Raw genomic sequence first — 5,724 nt, 5'->3', positions numbered from 1 at the left:
TCAGCGCTTACATGGCAGCCGGCGCCTCCCTTTCAAACCCGCCCGCCTCCGCTCCGCCCGCGGCCGCCAACGGCTGGCGGCGGGGCGGGGCGCGGCCGGCAGCAGCCATCGGGCAGCAGCCGTCCCCCGAGCCTCGGCCGCTGCCCTGCGAGGGCCCGGACACCGGCGTGGCGCTTCAGGAAGAAGGTGGCCGGTGCCGTTGCAAGGTTGTTTAATAACGGAACCTGACGTGTCCCGGTCCCGCGCAGCTGGGGCGTCCGGAGGAGGGACGTGGCCGCGGCGCCAGCAGAGCTGAGCTTGTGGATTCTGCTCCCGCAGCGCTTCCCCTTCCCAGAGACCCTGCTGGGGCTCGAGTGGAAACCTGCTGGTTTGCTAACATTAACCTCTGTTAAATGGATTGTTTTAAAGAACATTAACAAAACATCGTTTGGATGTCGAGATATAAACTCTGAATTTAGGTTCCTTCTAAAGTGATTCAAACCTTACCGCGGTCTTCTACAGTGGCTCAGCCTGTAATTTACAACTAGCGCCACTTCTCATATGAGCAACAGATGCTCAGTCCTGTAGAGAAAGAATAATGTACATATCTGTATTTACATTTAAGAACAGTCCTGGGGCACACAGATGATCACAGCAGCACCCATACAACACATTTGCATAGTGCTGGTTCAACACCAGCACACGCTCCCCTAGCAAAAGCTTTGTCTCAAAAACTCATTCCAAGAAACTAAAACAAAGCAAGCTCCGAGCAACCTCCACTTTCCTCTTCACAGAGAGTTGTGTAAGAAAACCCTAACACAGCATGTCTTCCCACAACTGAGCCTTTATTCACATTGTAAGAAAAATAGTTTGTAGAATTATGCATGCTGTGTGACACTGAGCCCCTGAAGTCTTATGGCTGTAGTGAAAGTCCTACTGTCCCTTTTTCAGGATAAATAGGTAAAAAAAAAAAATATTTTTCATGGAACATAAACCTGATGAATACAGACATCTCAAGTGATGTGTGTGGCTAAGTATACAAACATGTCAACAGCCATCCTGTAGCACGATCCGGGGGGGGGGGACAGGGGGGGACAGGGGGGGAAGCAGTAAAGAGTAAAAAGCATAAAAACATAGTGCCTAGAAAGATAAATGCTCTTGCTTTTTCTCACATACAGCCCCCAAGGCATAAAAAATACATATATACAGAGTTTTCCAGTAAAAAGAACTATAAGAGTAGTTCTGACTCCACTGTCAAGTTCATGTTCCTAACAAAAACTTTCTTCCAAAACTCCCAAATGTGAAGTAATCACTGGCTTTGGAATAAAAAAAAAAAAAAAAAAAGTTGCCTAGCTAGAAAAAAATTAACATGACAACATCTTCAAGAGGAGCTTTAGGCATTTGGCCTTGACCTAGGAATCCCCCCTATAAGAACACTTCTGTAACCTCTCAAATAATTCTGAAAGTCTTCTCCCTTTGATAGACTAAAACAACCTACAATATACAATACCAGACAACTCTTGAGATACTGTATTCAGCAGCCTGCTGGTGAAATAAAACAAAGGTGAAAGCAGAAGGTGTTCAGCACCTGAAGAGAATTAGTATTTGGTCAGTAGCAACTGATACCAAGAGCCTCCTTAGTTTCAAGGCCAAAGAAGCAATTATAGAGTCTTGCTGAAAAGAAATATTTCAGGTTGATAAAAGAGACTACCATATTTAACTAGAATGTCCTATGTATTAACATCTAGGAAGAAAAACATAGTTGAAGAATCAGAAAAAAAAGAGTTCTATAACCAGCAAGTTACCCATCAGAAGTTTACAAATACAGAAAAAACCAAATTATTTTGGTTGGAAAAAGAAGTAGATTGATAACCTTTATAAATTATTAAAGCCTCAAGATTAGTACACACACCTTTAGTAGTCCCAAGTACAAACAAACCCTGCAGGCAACTAAACTTCTTAGGAAGTTCTAAGAATTTATATGCTGAGGGCACCAATGGGCTGTAAAAGTTCTGACCAGACTCACCTGGGTCCTCATCCACACCCTGCCCAGGGGATCCATTTAAAATCAGCTCTGAGCTGCTAGTCTTTGTTTGAGGCTTGTTGTAGCTGCACTTGTTTGTGGAATGTTTGTTGTTGTAGTCTTGTGTGTACCTTGTTGTGGATCCTGGCCTACAGGCTGATTTCCCAGCTTGATTTTAGTCCTGTCTTTTTGTTGTAGATGTTGGTTGCTGGATTAGATTCAGCCTGGAGCTGTGTTCCTAGTATGATCTCAGACTTGTGTTGTTGCTGTGGCTGCCTGCTCTCCTTGCTCAGGTACTGTGGGATGGGCCCTGAGTGGTGGGACCCCTGCCCTGCTCCCTGTTCCTGTACTTGGCTTCCTGTGCCCTTGCCCAGCCCTACCACCCTGAGATGAGAACTGCTCAAACAGGGAAAGGGATGGTTGCCCAATTCTTATCTAAATCAGCCCAACTCTATTCAGGAGCGTTCTAAAACTGGTCACTTGAAAAAGTCTTCTATATTGAGTATAACCTTCTAGATCAGAAAGAGTCAAAAGTGTCAGTAGTATAGATTTCTGAATACGTTTAGGATCTTTAATCAAAAGATTCTTAAAATAGCAGAAGAGTCTTTCAAAAAAGGATAAATACTGTGGGTAATGTAACAACCCTGTATTGTCATTGATTTAAAACTTCTGCAAGTTTAAAGCACTGGTGGTTTATTTTAGAATAAATTCATAAATTTTTAAACAAGTTGGTTGTTACTCAAGCAGGTACAAAACCTCAAAGATTCAAGAAAAATCAGTGTTTTTCAAGGTATCCCAGTTACATCATGATAAAACAAATAATTCAAAAGCTGTTTAAATAGAAGATTTCAGTCACAAAATTGCAGGGCTTAATAGGGAGCTTCCTTTATGGACAGGTGATGCCCAGGTCTCCGAGATGTTTTTTTAAAATCCTCCAAAGCACCAGTGTCTATATAATTGCTGGAGATGGTATTGATGTGACCTGTGTCCATCCACTCAGCCTGTTTTCTGCAGCAGCATTTCACTGCTGGACACTTCTGTAGCTCTTTTTCCTGAGAGTCGTGGCATCAGAAAAACTTTGAAACATTCCCAATGTTTGGCTTTAGGTAGATCACTGCCCTTGATCTAACATAAGGTCTGGGCTACAACCTGTAGCTAGCAGTCAATTGTAAGCACTCTGTCTTGGTCACAAAAGAGATTAATTTGGATGTCTGAAACTAAATTAGACTAAAAAGTGAGCTCAGTGGGAACTGAATGTAACATGGGTCAGTAAGCACTATAATCATGGCACTTCTCATGCTGCTTTAAGAAATGTGCTGAAATCTCATGTTTGCACGTGTCTGGTACAAACCTGCATGAGCAGTCTCTCTGGTTACCCTCCAAGTGATCCCTGCCTTCATGTGGCATGGTCACCTAAAGCTCTGCTGTAAATAAAGCTCAGTAACAGCCCCAATCCTTCCAAGCATTCTGCATCCTCCAAAATGGTTGTGTCACTGCAAAAGTTAGAAGAGCTGAAGTATACCCAGCTTACCCTCCAATGACAGTATTAAATCATTATTTCTCAATGTGTAAACAATATTTACCTGTATTACAGCACTAATCTTCCCAAAATAAGACCTGATACCTTTTTTCATACTAAACCATTCCAATACTATTTAGTAGAAAAGACAAGTACCAGTAAAAAAAAAAAGTGAAAAATAACAGAATCTTAATTTATGGTAGCTTGTCATTCTATGATGGTAAGATTCCCAAAATGTTTGTTTTTAAGATTATTTTATAATGGTAGTTTAAAACTGAGCTAATTATATCTATTTAATGAAACAAGTATTCATTTTACCCTAAACCAAGAAAAAACACTGAACTTTGTCTGTTGTTTTTTAAATATTTAGCGTTTTTGTGGTGTTGAATTATATCCTCCCATGTGTGTCCTAGTTGCTCCTTTAGGTGACATAGAATTTCTGGGTGTACTTAACAAACAGTTTTTTAACTGTGCAGCAGAGCTGGATTTGATCTCATAATTTAAAAATTATTCAACTTCATTGCAGTCGCTGGAGTTAAGCCAGAAATTACTTCTGGCTCATGCAGTAGCCTATTTAGATAATTTTAAGATTAAGTGTTTCCTCACTCACAGAAAAAAAGAGCTACGGTATCTAGAGCAGACACAGTATCATACAATTCAGATGAGTTATCTTTTAGTCTATTAATAAAATATATCAAGTAGTCTTCTAGCCTCTAAGGCTTTGTGATATTTATAGCACTTCCTCTAAGTGGACAGTATTGATATAATTTAAACATCTATTGTACATTTATTGATACATGCACAAATTAAAAGCCCATGTTCTAGTAAGTTAAATGCATATATTTTTCTTATATGTTTTTGATGTTCTGATACTAATAATTGATATCAGAAAGCCTTATGATACTCAACACAAATAATGTTGCAGAATTAAAAAAAAAATCTTATTTAAAATACATATCATTGGCAAAGATATTTCTTGACTCTGATGCCCTTTGTGGCTACGCAGCTCCTTCAAGCAAGGTAAAAATTGGAGTGCAAGATAGTGGACTATTCAAAATAAAAAAGGAGTCTATAAATGATACAGTCCCAAACCCTGTTAAATAAGACCATTTGTAGAAGAAATACAGCTTTGGTAGTGCTAGCTTCCAAATAATAAGAAATACTTATTTTCACATGCACAATGTGTGAGACTATTACCTACTTCTCTTACCAGTATCGGCAGGTCATACTAATGTCAAAGCATTTAAACCTTCTGCACAGCTCTGTGCTACTTACTCCATTTCCAGGGAGAGCAGTGAAAAGCTTGAATCACTCAATGCAAAATGAGTTTCACTGTTGCTCCACATCTTGGATGAGCAGTCGGACCAATGAATTGCAACCTGCGCTTCCAACCTTCTGCCATGTAGGCAGGTCAAAGCAGAATCTATTTGCAAATAGGAATTGTCTAACCATCAGCCTCTATTTTCTGCCTGTTTTCTGTGGCCTCCTTCTCCTACATAACTCTAACAGCATCGCACGCACCATAGAAATGGTAACTATGCCTTATGCACTTATGAAAGCCAAACCTAGCGTTTCCTTGTTGCTTTAGAAGTAACAAGTGCATATTTCCCTGTTTTACCTTGAATTTTGTACCATTGATGTTAATTTTTCACAAGTGTTTATGACAACTACAGAGTTTTGGGAAAAAATACTGGTATTCCATTGAGGTTCTCTTCTTGCCTTGATCCTTTATTTATGCCGCTTCTTACTTAAGTCAATCATCCCCCACCAGATAACACTTTTAACCCATGCTACAGGTAAATTATTGCGGTTACTCAATCAATCCACAAACTTGTATGTATTGCCACTAAAGAAAGTTATATTTAATTGGTAAAAAATATTTTAAGTGCATGTGTATAAATAATACATACACCTTTGCTCTGAAGTGATTACCAAAATGTGGTGTCTGTCATTATGCTACTAGGAAAATACTAACACTCAATGCCTGCAGGTTCCTGTGAGTGCTTGCATATAGCTTTATTGATCAAGTGGAAACGATTAGCTCATGTTGAACATCTAAATTACTTTAGCACACAATATAGGGTAAAACTGCCTGAGGTCAATTAAGTGTATGCTTCAGGTATTTGGTGTTAATTTTTGAATGGTTCTAGTTCATACATGGTGTTAATATACAAGTACAGTATTGTAACTAGTACAGACAGTT

This window comes from Nesoenas mayeri (genome assembly GCF_963082525.1).
Source record: "Nesoenas mayeri genome assembly, chromosome: 8".
Taxonomy (NCBI): Eukaryota; Metazoa; Chordata; class Aves; order Columbiformes; family Columbidae; genus Nesoenas; species Nesoenas mayeri.
Note: the sequence above shows the minus strand (reverse complement) of the source record.